Genomic DNA, 20,462 nt, shown 5'->3' on the forward strand with positions numbered 1-20,462 from the left:
GGTCGTTATAGCGGCCGGGGCCCGAGGTAGGGGGCGAGGCCCGAAATAGCGGGCGTGGCCTGGTATGTGATGTAAGTGTTTATGCAGGGTATGTGGTAGGTTGGGGAACTCACTAAGCTTCGTGCTTACGGTTTTCAATTTTGGTTACAGGTACTTCCGGTAGTGGAGGGAAGAGCTCGGGGTGATCGCATGGCACACACCATTGATTAGTCATCCTGGGATGTTTTACTCTGATAATGAAATTATGTTTTGGAATTAATACTCTGAATTATGTTATGCTTTATGATATGTTTTTATAAACATGGTTTTGTAATGATTTAAAGAAAATTTTCTGGTACGGATTTTTGGGACGTTACAAGTTGGTATCATAGCCTTGGTTTTAGGGATTCAGACATACCCTCGGGTGTGTCTGAACTCAAACTAAGGGATTGGTATGGAAGCTTTCAAAAAATACAAATTTGTAAAAAGAGTTTTGAGAAAGAAAACAGTTTTAGAAAAGCAAAACGAATTCAGAAAGAAAAGAATTTTGATAAGAGAAACGGGTGTGGTGCATGCAATCAGCCGAGCTCAAGTAAGTACCCCAAAATACCCATACAAGTTTATGTTATGATTATCAGTTAGTAGAAAAGCATGCTAGATTAGGACTAAGGATCTAGGGAGGATGCCTTATGTGCCTGTTATATGTGCTTTTGAGCTACTTGATAGTACTGGTTAGACAGTAGTAGGATAGCCTGTTTAGGTTATGCCTGAGTTTATGAGCTTATGTCGCATGCTAGAGTAGATTCTTGATATGAGATTGTGATTGCTTGATTATGTTATGGTTAGATTTTTTTTCCTTTTCCGAATGCTGCTTGCTTTGTGCATTGTGGGATTCTGAGTGATGGGAGTCAGCCATTAGGTGAGTACGTCACGTCACATGTGATCCGGGTTGAATAATCTCAGAGTACTAGATTTGGCCCTATTGCGCAGCTCTTGTCTGAGTCCAACCGTTGTAGGGATGAGTCTTTTACTCGAAGGATTATCTGAGCCTCGTCACATGTAATGGTATTCAGGTGATGGCTAAATGGCATCACAAGGAGGCCTTCAGTAGCTGAGGACTGGTTTGAGTTGAGTCAGAGGTTTCCCTAGGGTAAGCCTAGGATGAGATAGTGCTTGGAGCTGTAGTAGTAGAGAAAGGGACCTGGTGGAGTCGAAGCAGTTATTGAGGAAAGTACGGATAGATGTGGAAGGTAGAATGGGCCGTACTACTGAAAGCAGAGGATCCGTAATCGATTCGAGAAAGGCCCAAATGAGACCGGGAAACTTGTAGTGTGTGTGTTTGATCCCTCAGCAGTGATGAGTATTCAGATAGTTATTTATGTTTTCAGCATGGTGACATTGTGAGAGAGACCCGTGGGCGGATCAGGCGCCGGAGAGGGATCAGGCTCGGGTTCAGGGGCCGAGCAGCTCGAGGAGCGGATGAGAGAGTTGATATCATCTGAGGTTACGCGCAGTATCTTAGATCGGACTGAAACGACCCAAAAATACGACCCAAAAATTTCAATTTTTATTATAACAAAACCATGAAACCAAGTATCACATAACAAAACCATACGTTGTGTGTTTCAAAAACCATGATAAAATACTGTGAGAAAAACTGTATCACAACTGTATCCAAAAATATCAAGAAACTGAATCAACTCCCAGGACAAAAACTGAAGCTGTGGTGTGTGCGATGCCATCATCCCGAGCTCTTCCCTTTGCTTGCGGAAGTACTTGAAACCAAAACTGAAACTGTAAGCACGAAGCTTAGTGAGCTCCCCCAGACTACCACATACCATACAATACATATAAAGCACATATTGGGCCTTGCCCACTGCATCGGACCGAAGTCCGGAACTAGCTGCATCGGACCGAAGTCCGAAACTGACTGCATCGGACCGAAGTCCGGAATTGACTGCATCGGACCGAAGTCCCCTGCATCGGACCGAAGTCCGGAACTGACTGATCATAGCATAGCATAACACATATCAACTAATATAAACACATATACTGCATACTGCATCGGACCGAAGTCCGGAACATATAACACACAAACATGCTTGAATCACATAGACATCAAGCATACTGAACTACTGCTTCGGACTGAAGTCCGGAACTGCTACTAACTAAACGGGCCGGCATTATGGCCGTAGACCCGTTTCTACTGGAAGGAAACTCACCTCGTGAACTGGCTGCTGTGTGTATGGCTCTGGAAGCTAACTGCTGTTGCTCCGGTATCTCCCCGGCTACAAATCCATAAACACACTCAATCAAATGCTAATCACTGCACTGGGGTAAAATGACTCTTTCACCCTTGGTCAAAGTCAACTCTCCCGGTCAAAGTCAACCCATAGTTGACCTGACTCGCCGAGTTGGGCCGCCAACTCGCCGAGTCTCTAGTCTCACTTCTCAACCCTACTCGTGGCTACTCGTCGAGTATGGCATCGACTCGACGAGTACCCTCTCGATCCAAGAACTCAGACAATCTGCATCCGACTCGCCGAGTCATATGAACAACTCGACGAGTTGTTCTTGAGCTAAGAAGATTGCCTCCGACTCGCCGAGTTGTATGAACAACTCGTCGAGTCCCTCCATGACTGAGTCTGCCCTCCAACTCACTGAGTCCACTCTACTACTCACAGGCTCCCACTCGACATCACTCAAAAAGGGGAAAAATCGGGACTCGCGACTTGACTCGCCGATTCGTTCTTCCGACTCGCCGAGTCACATCCATGCAGCTACTCAAAACTCGATTCTGCTTGAATCCAGCGTCTAAAACTTATAGATCTGGGCTTCCTTAGTTCGATTAGCACGTAAAGATTCTATCTTTACGTGCCCATAAGCGTCCATGAAGATAATAAGGCTCAAAAAGCATAATAAAGGCTAGATCTAGGGTTCTTATGCAAAGCATCTTCAAAAAGGCAATAGATCCGGGATCTACAACTCCTAAATGAACAGATCTAGGGATATCTCGACCTATTAAGGCATCCATACAACTATAAGGTTGGAAAATACATCAAACTAGCCCTAGAAGTGTTCTAATGGAGTTCTAAAGCATAAAACAGAAGGAATCTGAGAAATACCTCAATGAACTCTGATTTTGCCCTTGGATCTTTGCTCTACACCTCTTCTCTTTGTTCCTTTCTTCTTCTTCTTCTTCAAGCCTTCAAAAATCCACACAAAAACACTTAAAACAATCAAGGGATGGATTAGGGTTTCTCACAGCTCTCTGAGGGTGAAGGAGGCGAGTTTGGGACACATAACACTGCTTAAATAGTGAGCAACCCGGGGATTTAGGGTTTCTTCCTGGCAGGCAGACTCGCCGAGTCGCCGACTAACACGTGCTCGAAATCCCGCCCCTACTCGACGAGTCGGGCTATAGACTCGCCGAGTCCCTCTTGAAAACTTCTAAATAAATGCCACGGAAGCAACATACCAGAGACGAGGCGTTACAATTCTCCCCCAATTGTCTCAAACATCGTCCTCGAAGTCTGCTACGGCTGAATCTGCAAATAACTCCGGGTAGTGCTCTCTCATTTCCTCCTCAGCCTCCCACGTCCACTCAGACCCCTTCCGGTGCTGCCACTGCACCTTCACTAACTGAATTGCCTTGTTCCTCAAGGTCTTTGTCTTCCGGTCCAGAATCGCGACCGGCCTCTCAATATAATTCAGGCTGTTATCAACCTGAATATCCTCTAGGGGAACAACTGCTGACTCATCCACCAAACACTTCCTCAACTGAGACACATGGAAAATGTTGTGGATCTGGCTAAGCTCTACAGGAAGATCCAACCGATAAGCAACCCGACCCACTCGGGCCAAAACCCTGAAAGGACCAATGAACCTGGGGCCCAGCTTGCCCCTCTTCTGAAACCTAATGACACCCTTCCAGGGTGAGACCTTCAGAAGGACCATATCGCCCACCCGGAACTCCAAGTCTGAACGCCTCCTGTCGGCGTAGCTCTTCTGCCGACTCTGCGCAGTCTGCAGTCTACTACGGACCTGCTGAATCAACTCGGTCGTCTTGAGCACCACCTCTGTGCTTCCAACGACTCGCTGACCGACCTCGCCCCAACAAATCGGGGTCCTACACTTCCTCCCATAAAGCATCTCAAAGGGAGGTCGATCAATGCTTGCATGATAACTGTTGTTATACGAAAATTCCGCTAACGGAAGATACGTATCCCAACTGCCACCGAAGTCTAGAACACATGCCCTGAGCATGTCCTCGAGAGTCTGAATCGTCCTCTCACTCTGCCCGTCCGTCTGAGGGTGGAAAGCGGTGCTGAAATGGAGACGAGTACCCATCTCATCGTGAAACCGCTTCTAGAATCTGGATGTAAAACGGACATCTCGGTCTGACACCACCGATACCGGCACTCCATGACGTGCCACGATCTCACGCACATAGATATCGGCTAACTTTTCTGCCGATATACTCTCCTGGATCGGGATAAAATGAGCACTCTTCGTCAACCGATCCACTACTACCCATATCGAATCTACTCCTCGTGCGGTCCTGGGAAGCTTGGTGATAAAATCCATGGTGACGTCCTCCCATTTCCACACGGGAATGTCTAACGGCTGCATCTTGCCGTGAGGCCTCTGGTGCTCCGCCTTGACCTTCCTGCAGGTCAGGCATCTCTCAACATACCAAGCGACATCCCGCTTCATGCAGGGCCACCAATAATCGGGTCAAAGATCTCTATACATCTTCGTCGCCCCTGGGTGGATAGAAAATCGAGAATTATGAGCCTCATCCATCAACACCTGCCGTACCCCACCCCAGTACGGTACCCACACTCTCCCATGAAGCTTCAGCAATCCCTGACTGTTATAATCAAACGAAGCTACTCGACCCACTATCCTCTCACACTTTTGCCTCTCCTCCTTGAGGCCCTCAACCTGAGCCTCCCTGATCCGTTCCAATAATGGAGTAATCACTGTCATCCTCAAACACAAATCTCTGATAAGGGCTGCCGACACCTTGCGGCTTAGGGCGTCGGCCACCACGTTGGCCTTCCCTGGATGGTAAAGGATCTCACAATCATAATCCTTCAGCACATCCAACCACCTCCTCTGCCTCATGTTCAGACTCGGCTGATCCATAAGGTACCTCAAACTCTTGTGATCCGTGTAGATAGTATAACGGACCCCATAAAGATAATGCCTCCAAATCTTGAGGGCAAACACAACCGCCCCCAGCTCTAAATCATGGGTAGGATAGTTAGCCTCGTGAGGTTTCAACTACCTCGAGGAATAAGCTATCACATGGCCTCGCTGCATCAACACGGCTCCCATACCTATGATTGAGGCATCACAGTAGACTACGAAGTCCTCTACTCCCTATGGCAAGGTAAGGATCGGAGCCTCGCACAATTCTCTGTCTGAGGGTCTCGAACGCTGCCTGCTGCTCAGGCCCCCAACGAAATACCACCGACTTCTTGGTCAGTCGGGTGAGTGGCACTGCTATCTTGGAGAAATCCTGAATGAACCTCCGGTAATACCCTGCCAACCCTAGGAAGCTCCGAATCTCGGATGGAGACTTCGGGACCTCCCACTGCATCACGGCCTCTATCTTGGCCGGATCCACCAAAATACCCTTCTGGTTGACGAGATGACCAAGGAACTGCACCTCGCGCAACCAGAACTCACACTTGGAGAACTTTGCGAAAAGTCTCTCCCTCCTCAAAACTTCCAGCACCTCCCTCAGGTGCTCCTCGTGCTGCTCCTGCGTCTTGGAATACACCAAGATATCATCTATGAATACTATCACTGACCGATCCAACATCGGCCTGCACACGCGAGTCATGAGATCCATGAACGTGGCTGGAGCATTGGTGAGCCCAAATGGCATCACCACAAACTCATAATGACCATACCTGGTCCTGAAAGTAGTCTTCTGCACATCCTCATCCCTAACCCGCATCTGATGATACCCGGAGCGTAGATCGATCTTAGAGAACCAAGACGCTCCCTGAAGCTGATCAAACAAATCATATATCCTCGGAAGTGGGTAACGGTTCTTCACCATTACCTTATTCAACTCCCGGTAATCTATACACATATGATGCGACCCATCCTTCTTCCTTACAAACAGGATCGGCGCTCCCCAAGGCGAACTGCTCGGCCGAATGAAACCCTTGTCTAGCAGCTCCTGCAGCTGCGTAGACAACTCCTGCATCTCAGGGGGAGCTAGGCGATACGGTGCCTTGGCTATCGGAGCCGCACCAGGAATCAGGTCGATCCTAAACTCGACCTGTCTCTCAGGAGGTATTCCCGGTAAATCCTCGGGAAATACATCCGGAAAGTCTCGCACTATCGGAACATCATCAACTGTCGTCTTGCCCTTCTCCCGGGCATCCAAGACATAAGCTACATAACCCGCGCAACCCTGCTGAAAATAGCATCTCGCTCTCGCGGCGGAACAAAAGGTCGGTCCGCGTTGTGGCCTCTCGCCCTGAATCACTAACTCTCCCCCACTGGGAGTGCGAACCCTCACTAGCTGCAACTCACAATCAATCACCGCCCCATTGGGGCTCAGCCAATCCATGCCTACTATAACCTTATTCCCTCGCAGGGGAATAGGAACCAAGTCCACCGACAACTGCTTGTCAAACAACTGAAGAGAACACCCTTTATACACTCTGGCGACCCTCACGGTCCTGTCATCTGCTATCTCAACCTCTAGTGGACAATCCAGCTCCCCTGGAGCTCTACTAAATCTCTTGCTAAGCGCAAGCGATACAAATGATCGGGTAGCCCCCAAATCGAATAATACCATAGCAGGAATGCTGTTCACAGAGAACGACCCTATATAAAACATACAATCATAAGCAATAATCAAACAATAATAATATAGAGATGAAGGGAAGATACATACCCGTCACCACATCAGGAGTCGCTCGCGCCTCCTCTGCTATCATCTGAAACGCCCTACTCTTCGCCACTGGCGCCTCGGCTCGGCCCTGCCGGCCATCTGTAATCCTCAAAGTAGCAGGGGCAGGTGCAGCCACCTTCCCTACTGCAGCTAAACTCGGACACTGGGACTTTTTATGTCCCCTCTGATTGCACTGAAAGCAAATCAGATCGGATGCTGCAATGGCAGTAGCAGGGGTCGTACAATCCCTGCTCAAATGCCCAGTCCGACCGCACTTGTAGTAGCCGGAACTCCCTGCCTTGCACACCCCTTCGTGCAATCTCCCACACTTGCCACATCGACCGTGGCTCTGCTGACTCCTGGATCTGTGATCAGAAACCTTGGGCTTTTTGCCCGAACTGCCTGTACCCGAAACCGCCTCCGGTTTCCTCTTCTTCTCCATCTCGAGATCAATCTCCCTCTCCCGAGCCTTAGCAATCATGTCATCCAGCGTTTTACAGCTGGACCGGCTCACAAACTGGCGGATATCGCTTCGCAACATCTCATGATAACGGGCCTTCTTCATCTCCTCATCGGCTGCATACTGAGGAACAAGAAGAGCCCTCTCCCTAAACTTGGCGGTGATCTCCGCCACGGTCTCTGTAGTCTGGGTGAGGTCCTGAAACTCTTTGGCTAACTACTGCACCTCAATAACTGGTGCAAACTCCGCCCTGAACCTGGTAGAGAAATCAGCCTAAGTCATGGCATCCAACGCTGCATCATCTCCAATGGTATGTCCGACCTCCTCCCACCAATCCCGTGCCCTGTCCTTCAGAAGACAGAATGCCAATCTAACCTTTCCCCCCTCAGGACACCTGCTCGTGCGGAACGCGTTGGCCACATCCGCCAACCATCTAGTACTCGCTATGGGGTCCCGCGCCCCGTGATAGTCTGGAGCTCCACATGCCCTGAACTCCCTGAATGTAAGTGTGCGCGACCCCATCATGGCCGCCACCTCTGCACGGAAGGTGCCCAATCTCTCATCCATCAGCTCTAGGATACCCTCCTTGATCGAACCGAAGATCACAGGAGTCTGCTCTAAAATGATACGAGTAATCTCTGAAGAAAGAAACTCTCTGGTCTGCTCATCCATGCGCTCATCCCCCGAGCCTGATCCTGATCCCTCCCCGGCACCTCCACTGCCGGCTGTTGTCCTCGAACGCAAAACCACCATTCTGAAACACATCATAGCAACATCAGAAAACTGAAATATCTCAAGGGATCATTGATACTACTACTAGCTTCCTGGTCTTGTCTCGGCCTTCCTTGATTCAAGTACGGATCCTCTGCTTTCAGTAGTACGGGCCTATACTACCTTCCACATCTATCCGTACTTTCCTCAAGAACTGCCTTGACTCCACCAAGTCACTTCTACTACTACTGATCTCTGCTACTCTCATCCTAGGCTTGCCCTAGGGAAATCTCTGACTCCACTCAAACCAGTCCTCAGCTGCTGAAGGCCTCCTTGTAATGCTAATTAGCCATCACTTGAATACCATTACATGTGATGAGGCTCGGATAATCCTTCGAGTAAAAGACTCGTCCCTACAACGATTAGACTCAAACACGAGCTGCGCAATAGGGCCAAATCCAATACTCTGAGATTATTCAACCCTGATCACATGTGACGTGGCGTATTCATCTAACGGCTAACTCTCATCACCAAGAGTTCTACAAAGCACGAAGCAAGCAGCATTCGGACACCGGAAACTACCCAAGCAAATCTACTCTCATAACGAGAAACTGCACTAGCATACAATGCTAAGCTCACGCTACCAGGCATAACCTAAACAGGCTATCCTACTGCTGTCTACTCAATACTAGCATGCAATTCTCATAAAGCTGAAACACATAAAGCAGGCACATAAGGCATCCTCCTAGATCCTTAGTCCTATACTAGCATGTTGTTCTACTGAAACTGGAACAATTAATCATAATAATAAAACTTGTGTGGGTAATTTGGGAATACTTACTTGAGCTCGGCTGATCGCATGCATCACACCCTTATCTTGTTTTAAAAAAAATTCTTTTCCTTCTAAGTGTTTCATTCGAAAACATTTTTTTCTTTTTGAAAATCTTTTTATCTTTCCCTTAGTTTGAGTTCAGATGCACCCGGAGGTGTATCCGAATCCCTCAAACCAAGGCTCTGATACCAACTTGAAACGACCCAAAAATACGACCCAAAATTTTCAATTTTTATTATAACAAAACCATGAAACCAAGTATCACATAACAAAACCATACGTTGTGTGTTTCAAAAACCATGATAAAATACTGTGAGAAAAACTGTATCACAACTGTATCCAAACATATCAAGAAACTGAATCAACTCCCAGGACAAAAACTGAAGCTGTGGTGTGTGCGATGCCATCATCCCGAGCTCTTCCCTTTGCTTGCGGAATTACCTAAAACCAAAACTGAAACTGTAAGCACGAAGCTTAGTGAGCTCCCCCAGACTACCACATACCATACAATACATATAAAGCACATACTGGGCCTTGCCCACTGCATCGGACCGAAGTCCGGAACTAGCTGCATCGGACCGAAGTCCGGAATTGACTGCATCGGACCGAAGTCCGGAACTGACTGCATCGGACCGATGTCCGGAATTGACTGCATCGGACCGAAGTCCCCTGCATCGGACCGAAGTCCGGAACTGACTGATCATAGCATAGCATAACACATATCAACTAATATAAACACATATACTGCATACTGCATCGGACCGAAGTCCGGAACATATAACACACAAACATGCTTGAATCACATAGACATCAAGCATACTGAACTACTGCTTCGGACTGAAGTCCGAAACTGATACTAACTAAACGGGCCGGCATTGTGGCCGTAGACCCGTTCCTACTGGAAGGAAACTCACCTCGTGAACTGGCTACTGTGTGTATGGCTCTGGAAGCTAACTACTGCTGCTCCGGTATCTCCCAGGCTACAAACCATAAACACACTAAATCAAATGCTAATCACTGCACTGGGGTAAAATGACTCTTTCACCCTTGGTCAAAGTCAACTCTCCCGGTCAAAGTCAACCCATAGTTGACCTGACTCGCCGAGTTGGGCCGCCAACTCGTCGAGTCTCTAGTCTCACTTCTCAACCCTACTCGTGGCTACTCGTCGAGTATGGCATCGACTCGACGAGTACCCTCTCGATCCAAGAACTCAGACAATCTGCATCCGACTCGCCGAGTCATATGAGCAACTCGACAAGTTGTTCTTGAGCTAAGAAGATTGCCTCCGACTCGCCGAGTTGTATGAACAACTCGTCGAGTCCCTCCATGACTGAGTCTGCCCTCCAACTCACTGAGGCCACTCTACTACTCACAGGCTCCCACTCGACATCACTCAAAAAGGGGAAAAATCGGGACTCGCGACTTGACTCGCCGATTCGTTCTTCCGACTCGCCGAGTCACATCCATGCAGCTACTCAAAACTCGATTCTGCTTGAATCCAGCGTCTAAAACTTATAGATCTTGGCTTCCTTAGTTCGATTAGCACGTAAAGATTCTATCTTTACATGCCCATAAGCGTCCATGAAGATAATAAGGCTCAAAAAGCATAATAAAGGCTAGATCTAGGGTTCTTATGCAAAGCATCTTCAAAAAGGCAATAGATCCGGGCTCTACAACTCCTAAAATGAACAGATCTAGGGATATCTCGACCTATTAAGGCATCCATACAACTATAAGGTTGGAAAATACATCAAACTAGCCCTAGAAGTGTTCTAATGGAGGTCTAAAGCATAAAACAGAAGGAATCTGAGAAATACCTCAATGAACTCTGATTTTGCCCTTGGATCTTTGCTCTACACCTCTTCTCTTTGTTCCTTTCTTCTTCTTCTTCTTCAAGCCTTCAAAAATCCACACAAAAACACTTAAAACAATCAAGGGATGGATTAGGGTTTCTCACAGCTCTCTGAGGGTGAAGGAGGCGAGTTTGGGGCACATAACACTGCTTAAATAGTGAGCAACCCGAGGATTTAGGGTTTCTTCCTGGCAGGCAGACTCGCCGAGTCCCGAATATGGACTCGTCGAGTCGCCGACTAACACGTGCTCGAAATCCCGCCCCTACTCGACGAGTTGGGCTATAGACTCGCCGAGTCCCTCTTGAAAACTTCTAAATAAAAGCCGGATGAGGTTCAGGTAGCCACAGGTTCGGGCAAAAGGCCTAAAGGGTCAGATTTGAGATCCAGGGAGTACCAGAGTCGCGACCGATGCGGGAGGTGCGGCAGGACGCACAAGGGTGCGTGTAGGAGTGGTAGTGGTGGAGATTTAGGCTGCTCAAGTGTGGCTGGACTGGTCATCTTAGCACCGATTGTACTGCTACCACCACACAGGGATCGGATCTGATATGTTTTCACTGCAGTCAGCGGGGACACAAGAAGGCCTAGTGCCCCAGTTTGTTTTCAGCAGGACGGGTGATAGCACCTGCCCCTGCAACTCTGAGGATCACAGATGGCCGTCAGGGCCGAGCAGAGGCGCCTGCGGTAGGAGGCAGGGCTTTTCAGATGACTACCTTGGAGGCGCGAGCAACGTCAGACGCAGCAGGTGTGTGTCTTTTGTTTCTCTGTTAACTTTGTTCGTGATTATATTGTGAAGGTTCTGCATCATTATTGGTATAAGTATTTTAGAATTGTGTGGCTTGCTTGTGATTTAGTTATATGCCATCTGCATATCTTGGGTATTAAAACGGTAGTTAGGGGTCGTTCCCTATGGAAGTGGGTTACTTTGGATGCAGTAACTATAGCATGCTTATGTGGGACTCAGTAGTGACCTGCTGGATTTAGGAAGGTGTTATCGAGTGATGGATCAGATAGATCCCTAGCTATGGCAAGCTTGGTTCTTCAGCGGATTGATTGCGGTATAGCAGAGAAGATTGGGAATTCTTCTCGAGCATTGAGCGGTGAGGTAGGAAGGACCAAGTGGGGGAGAACCCTCCGAGTGTTCGGGGGTAAGAGCACGCAGATCCAGAATGAGTACACGACCTCTGATAAGGAAAAGAAGTAGCACAACGATTGATGGATTGAGGAGTTTAGCGTTGGGAGTTTGAGGAACTTCCCAACAGTTAGTTCATGTAACCGAGATGGTTAGTAGCTGGTTGGGAATTCTGGTTGGAGGGTCGCTAGTAGGACTCGAGAAAGTTGGAAGGGGGATTTTGAGAACGGTTAACATGGAACGCTTTTGTGTTAGCAGTTAGTGGCAGAGACAACAGGTAGAGCATGGTAGAGCGACGGGAGAGCCGCGACATTTTTTGTCAGCAGCCAGTGAGTATGGAAAGTGTTGTAAGACTACGGGTAAGCCGTAGCATTCCCTAGAAGCTTAGTTGGCGGAGTGTGGGTGGAGGCTCGTATCTCCTAGTTAGCGGATTTTGGGCGAGGCCCTTATCTCCTAAGTGATCAAGGTGGGGATCAGGAATGGGTAGTAGATGAGAATAGTATGGAGTTAGCCTGTATAGCCGGGGTGAGACCCGTGGGCAAGGCCCGTATGTGAGTAGTAGTATAGGTGAGACTTGAGAGCAGGGGTGCTCAGTAGTATAGCCGGGTGAGACCCGTGGGCGAGGCCCGTGAGTTTAGTACCACATGTGGGACCTGGTAAGGACCTTAGGGTCAAGTTTGGGGATCGAGGATCCCAGGACTTGTAGCGCTAGAGTGGCAGAGTAGAGGGGGCAGTATTAGGGAGCCTAAGTTTCCTCGGAAGTCGCTGGGAGCGACTAGAAGTTTCTGTTGGGACTAGCGACTGGTGGGAGCTGGTAAACCAGATATTTATAAGATCAGTAGGGACTAGGGTGGTCTCGGTTCATCCGGAAGGCGGATAAGGGACATCAGAATTTTCAGGCAGTGGCAGTGATGGTAAGTGGACCATGGTGGAATACAGTTAGTTGATCGAGGGGTGCTATGCACATCACAGCAGGTTGGATAATCTCAGAGGGAAGGGTTTGACCCTGTTGCGCAGCTCTTGTCTTAGTCTAACCGTTGCAGGGATGAATATTTTACTCGAAGGATTATCCGCACCATTCGCTGAGAAGGGTGCTCAACACTAAGTTATAGTGGTAAGAAGTGTCCAGTGGATACTAGCAGTAATGACCCGTACTGGAAGTAGCGGGAGTAATGGATTTGGTGAAGGATAGGACCTTCACAGTGACAAAGGAAGTAGTTGGTTATGGAACGTTGCCTCGGGGAGTGCCAGAAGGATTGGCAGTTGAGTAAGTTGTGTTTCCAGGATAGTCAGGGTTAGGTTAAACCCAAGAATATTATCCGCAAGGATTAATGTTAGTCATAATGACCGAGTGGAAGGCCGACAAAGGTGGTCAGCGGGTGTTATGTCTACCAATCAGAGTGTTGGAAGCAGATTGCAGGGCGATTGGCCGTAGAGAAACTTCGAGGACGGAGTTTAGTTTAAGTGGGGGAGAGTTGTAACACCCATAATCAGAAAGACCTAGAAAGGAGAAGAAAACTTTAAGTCAAGGGGTCAACTCGACGAGTCCGAGCGAGATCCGGGCCGTAGAGTAAGTAACTGACTCGACAAGTCAGCAAGAGGACTCGGCGAGTCCGGTCTGAAGAGGAAAACCCTAAATCCGGGACTTTGTGCACTATATAAACATCTCATTCTCTCCCTTAGGGTTCTCTGTAGCCTCTCTTAGCCAGAACACGAAACCCTAAGCCTCCATTTTAGCACATTCAAGCTTTCTTGCCATTTTGAGTGATTTGAAGGAAGAAAGAGGAAGGGGACCTTTGATGATTCAAGGATTGGCTTTAGATCCAGAGTTGGTGTGACTTTTCAGATCCCTTGAGGTGATAAGCTGGCCTTATTGCAGTTAGATCTATCTTATGGTTGAGAGTTGGGCATTTTTGGGTATGGAGAAGGTTTATTTCGAGTTTGGAGTATATATGATGTTGCTACCTCAGATCTAGGCTATTCAGGATCCAGAAAGCCATAAAGTCTATGCCAATAAGTTGTTGGTGAAGCCCCTTGGTCACAAAACCTAGCCCTAGAGTGTTTTAAGCCCATATATCTTTGGTTTCACGTAAAGTATGCAACTTTACGTGAGGAATAGACTTAGGAAGGGTGGATCTATGAGTTGGAGTCCCTGGATGGCTCGAAAAGCCACTGTATGGATCAAGAACTGAAGCTACTCGGCGAGTCACATGGGTGGCCTCAGAGAGTTGGATGAAGATAGACAGGGACTCGACGAGTTGGAAGAACAACTCGACGAGTCTGTTGAATATTGCAATTGACTCGGCGAGTCTGTTCTTGTACTCGACGAGTCGGATCGCAGAACCTAAACCTTTTCTGGTTAAGACTTAGATCGGTGAGTTGAGTGGTGACTTAGTGAGTTGGGCAGGATGGGACTCAGATATTGTTGAACTCGATGAGTCTCAGGGTCACTCGGCAAGTTGAGGCATATTGTGTGAGTTTCTGAGTATAAGGACTCGACGAGTCAACGAGTTGACTCGGCGAGTAGGGTCAGTCAGGAAGATTGACATTGACCAGAGTTGACTTAGTTTGGTTTCTAGAATTCAGTTTGGAACTAAGTGATATGTATATTGATATTGGTAGCTCGGGGAGCTAGTGGAGCAGCGGTTCGGAGAATTACCGGTCAGCAGCAAGAGAGTTTCGGCAAGTTCAGCAGTGCAAGTGAGTTTCCCTTTGTGTTAATGGGTCTAAGGCCACAATGCCGGCCCATGTAGATATGAGTAGGAAGACTCAAGGGTTAGCCCTAGGCACTGTATGCCAAGATGATATTTAGGACCAAGGTCCATTGATAGCGGTCGGGTGCCCAAGGAATGGTTTTCATGATAGGGTATACTTGTTGTATGTATGAAACTTGTATGTGCCTGGTAGGGAGGTGAGTGTGGGCGAGGTCCCGTATCTCACCAATAGCAGAGTGTGGACGGTGTTCCACATCTCATTAGCAGCAGATCAGGGGCGAGGCCCAAGCGAGGGAATGAATGAGTGTGGGTTGGGCCCGTATCTCACTATCAGTAGGAGCGTGGATGGGGTTCCATGACAGGACAAGGGCGAGGCCCAAGATAGGCGAGGCCTTAGGATAGGATTCATTAGTACATGTTTAGTTTATGTGTTGCGATATGTTTATGTGTTGGTATATGTCAGCGGGCGAGGCCCAGTGACAGGCGAGGCCTAAGTGAAACAGATTTGTATTCCGAGCAGGGATCAAAGCCAGGAAGGGCCTGGAGCGGTGGGGCCGTTATAGCGGCCGGGGCCCGAGGTAGGGGGCGAGGCCCGAAATAGCGGGCGTGGCCTGGTATGTGATGTAAGTGTTTATGCAGGGTATGTGGTAGGTTGGGGAACTCACTAAGCTTCGTGCTTACGGTTTTCAATTTTGGTTACAGGTACTTCCGGTAGTGGAGGGAAGAGCTCGGGGTGATCGCATGGCACACACCATTGATTAGTCAGCCTGGGATGTTTTACTCTGATAATGAAATTATGTTTTGGAATTAATACTCTGAATTATGTTATGCTTTATGATATGTTTTTATAAACATGGTTTTGTAATGATTTAAAGAAAAATATCCGGTACGGATTTTTTGGGACGTTACACATTTCCACTTCTCTCTCTAACTCACCCAAACACCCCCAACGCCTAGGTACCTTTCTAGCAATAGAAGAAAACCTCGGAGAGCCTGGAGTCTCTGAGAAAAAGAGTTTTTCAATTTGAAACTTTGCCCGCACGAAGCCTGATTTTCAAGAAAACTTCCCAGTTTCGTCAAAGAAGATTATTTTTAGAAGTGAGGTGTTGTCTGAATCACTCCGTATCACGTGAGTGTATAGTCACTTTCCTCTTACACATAGATATGAAGTATTTTATATAAATTATGTGCTATGTGTGTGTATATATGTTATCTGTTTTCCTGAGATGTTTGCTGGATGAAAGATCTATACTTCTTTCTTTCAGATCTAAAACTTTTTCCTTCATATCTACACTTGCTCATCTCAGATCTAAAATTTGTCTTCATATCTAAACTATTACTTTGAGATCCATGTTGGATGAAAGATTTGAACTTCTTTCTTTCAGATCTGAAACTTTTTCATTCAGATCTACACTTTCTCATCTCAGATCTAAACTTTTTCTTCAGATCTAAACTATATACTTTGAGATCTATGATGGATGACTGATTTGAACTTCTTTCCTTTAGGTCTGAACTTTTTCTTCAGATCTAGACCGTATATGTATTTTATGCTTTGAAAGTTATGCTGGATGAAAGATGTAAACACTGTTTTTCAGATCTGGACTGTGTATGTATTTTATATCTACAAATATGATGGGTAGAACAATGGGTAGATGAAATAGATGATGTGTGTTAAAATGATGAGAGGCCTCGATGTTTACGATGTTTAAGATGATCCAGTCGTCTAGCGGAGTATAGATGACAACCACAGACTTTTCTAGGCAGTCCGGTGGAACGCTAGCAGGCTCGCAACCTGTGGGTGTTTTTGAAGATGTACTCCATCCCCCCATGGTTGCCTTACGGAAACATATGGCTGAGGAATCCCCTTAGCAGTAGTGCCCATCCCGATGAAATTCCTTAGGATAGGTCCCTTATAATAGATGCTTTAGGGACGTAAAGTGAGGATAACGGGAACGGGTAATCGGGCTAGTGATTTGATGAAAATAAATAATGAACTTATTATTGTGGGTTGAAAACCCTATATGCTCACTACGCTCCCCAGCCTAACCCACTCAGTTTCTTGTATTACAGGTAGTGGCAAAAGCATAGTTGGATGATTTGACGAGAGATTACGAATTTGAGGCCAGATAGTGTTTTATGGCCTAAGACATTTATTTCTTTTAGTTTATGCTTATGGTCTGTATCGATGATGGACATCCCGAGTTTTTGTAATGTAATGGAAGTACATTTCTTTAAGAAATGCTTTGATAAAATTTATATCATATTTTGTTTTGGTAACAAATTCTGCAATACTTTTCTTAAGAAGTTACTCTGATTTTCATTAAAAAGCATAAACAAAATCGTTCTTTTCTGTCCGTAAAATGGGGATGTCACAGCTGGAGATATGTTTTTGGAGGATCCTGGATTTGTGATAAACAATTTGAATTATGTGTTGATAAATTGATACTTGTGATTTTTGAGAAAATGTGACGTGTTTTATTATGTGTTTAAAATGAAAATTTTGGTTTGAAAATTTATGGTGTTACACTCACGACACGGGAAAACCCTGATGTGACATCCCCAAAAGACCGTTTTTTTATGCTTTGTTTAAAAATCAGAGTAACATTTTTAAATAAAAGTGTTGCGGAATTTGTCCCAAAACAAAATATGAAACAGATTTATCAAAAGCATTTCCATAGAAATGTATTTCATTAAAAAGACTTGGGATGTCATGTTCGTACAGATCAAAAGCATAAACAGTACAATATAAGCCTTACTACATTATTTCATATCTACAGGCCTATATCCGTAATCCCTCGTCCAAACATCATATCTATGCTCAAGCGCCACTACTTGTAATACATAAAACTGAGTGGGTCAGGCTTGGGAGCCTGGTGAGCACATAGGATTTTCAACCCACAATAAATAAGTTTATTAATTTCATCAGTCAATAATAACCCGATTACCCGTTCCCGTTATCCTCACTTTACGTCCCTAAACACCTATCATAAGGGACATAGCCTAAGGATCATCATCGGGATGGACACTACTGCTAAGGGGATTCCTTAACAATAAATGTCCTAAAGGCAACCATGTGGGGGATGGAGTACACCGGTGAACACATCGTTCACAAACACCTACAGGTTGCGAGCCTGCTAGTGTTCCACTGGACTGTCTAGAAGAGTCCGTGGTCGTCATCCATACTCCGCTAGATGATAGAATCAACAACACCAACATCGAGGCCTCTCATCATTTTATCACACATCACCTATTACATCTACCCATGTTTCTGATGGGTTTTAGCCATAAGAACTTTCCTATGTGCGCATGCAAAACCCTAAGGCTTGGATCTAGGCTTTCTACTAAACATGCTTTTGAATCCAAGACTTCTAATGACTAATTAGGCTAAATAACAACATTAAAACAGATCTAGAATCATACCTTTGAGTTCCTTGTTGATCTTGAGGTCTTGGAGCTTCTAGAGTCACAAGTGTCACTCCTCTAATGGCTTACAAACACCAATAGCAATAAGAATGATTTAGGAGAGAGGAAAGGGGAGGAATTCGACCAGAGGTTCCTTGCTTTTGGTCAAGTGTCGAATTCCATCAGCCATAGGGTCTATTTATACTTGTAGACTCCTTAAGGGTTACAACCTAAACCCTAATTGGATAATCTTCTCTTAAGGCTATCCAAATCCATTCCTAAGATAATCATATGGACGATTTTAGCTATCCTAAACCTCTTAGAATTCGTCCATACCATATCCAAATGGATTTACAGTCTAAAGCTTAACTATCAAACAATTGACAGTTTATACCCCTTTATTTAATTAATCTCTTTAAGTCACCAAATTAATTCTAATTAATTCTATGACTTATATTGATCAAATAACAAATATATTATTCATTATATTATTCCCATAATATATATCAATAATATTTACTCTCTCTTAATAAATCATCCTATCAAGTTGCTATGGTGAAGGCAACCCAAAAGGACCATGCACAACCGGATCAAATACTTGCCTAATATAGTTGCAGCCTTAGACACTATTCCAACAGTCTCCCACTTGGATAAGTCTAGTAACTATACAAGTACAATTCGGTTTGCAATCATAGCTCTCAAAGACGCTGTCAACTCTGATCTAATCAATCTTGTCCTTTAGATAAGGGAACGTACAGTCCTCTGTTAGATATCATGCTGACAATCCTATGGAATGGTTAGTCATGCATTTAGGTTTCTCGATCTCTGATTTATTTGACATAGAACTTAATCGAACACATCAATTCAGTTCTGACCGGGCCCGACACATAAGTCAAATCAAATCATCGAGCGGCCGAGATATCGCTTTTACCTTCTTAGATAAAATTTACAGATAAACTTCGACTTATATGCATTTACTTATTCATTAACCAACTATACACAACAATACGTTTTATAACACCAAGTTACTGATGCGGTTTCGTATTATCAATGTACAATCAATTAACAAATAATAAACCATATATTTAGGTTTTAAGACTATATGATATTATCGTCTTGCGATCACCTTTTATATCGTATTCCATAAGGTGATTCCAGCAAGCGCGGGTTTATTCCAATGCTCAAAACTAATTCATAAGCACTCATGAACGTTGCAGCAATCCTTTGCTATGTCTAACACCATTTAGACACTCTACACACCAATTCATGACAATCTTCTTTCATATCTACTCCCAACATATGAACGATTGTGGACCATTTGAATAATTCGATTATTCCTAATAAACTCAATTATTCTGGAAGTCAAAACATGCAAAGTGAAACAATAGCTAAAAAATTAACATAAGATGGTATCATTACTCATAAATAAAACTCCTTTATTTAATCATCAAATGTCAATTACATTTATCTATTACACGTTTCTAATACTATCTAATCTATGCTAATATCATCCTTCAGCCCAATACTCCTAGCATGCTGTAAGTGCTTAACCCTACTCAGTCCCTTCGTAAGCGGATCTTCTGGGTTATCTTCTGATGATATCCTCTTCACTACGAGTTGTCCTTCTTCTACACGATGTCTGATGAAGTGATATTTTCTGTCGATATGTCTTGATCTACCATGATCCCTCGGTTCCTTGGTTAAGGCAACCGCGCCTTCGTTATCACAGAAAATCTCCATGGGCTCATTTATGGCAGGTACAACTCCAAGATCACCGATGAAGTTCTTTAGCCATATTGCCTCCTTCGACGCTTCGCTCGCTGCAATGTACTCTGATTCGCACGTTGAATCAGCTACGGTCTCTTGCTTGGAACTCTTCCAGGTCACTGCTCCTCCATTTAGGGTAAAGACCCAGCCCGACTGCGAACGGTAGTTGTCCCTGTCGGTCTGAAAACTGGCGTCACTATACCCTCGCACCTTCAAGTCATCACTCCCTCCGAGGACTAAGAACCATTCCTTTGTCCTCCGAAGGTACTTAAGGATATTCTTCACCGCAATCCAATGTGCTTTGCCAGGATTCCCTTGATATCTGCTAACCATGCTCAAAGCGAAGGCTACATCAGGGCGAGTACAAGTCATAGCGTACATGATTGAGCCAACTGCGGAAGCGTATGGTACTCTGCTCATTTCTGCTATTTCAGCTTCGGTACTCGGACTTTGAGTCTTACTCAATTTGGCATTACTTTGTATCGGTAATTCTCCCTTCTTTGAGTTTTCCATACTAAAACGTTTTAGTACCTTCTCCAAGTAAGTGTTCTGACTAAGTCCAATTAATCTCTTACTTCTTTCTCTCACTATCCTTATTCCCAAAATGTAAGAAGCTTCTCCGAGGTCCTTCATAGCGAAGCACTTCCCGAGCCAGGACTTAACTTCCTGCAGAGTTGGGATGTCGTTTCCTAT

Source organism: Lactuca sativa, chromosome 6 (assembly GCF_002870075.4).
Source record: "Lactuca sativa cultivar Salinas chromosome 6, Lsat_Salinas_v11, whole genome shotgun sequence".
NCBI classification, from domain to species: Eukaryota; Viridiplantae; Streptophyta; class Magnoliopsida; order Asterales; family Asteraceae; genus Lactuca; species Lactuca sativa.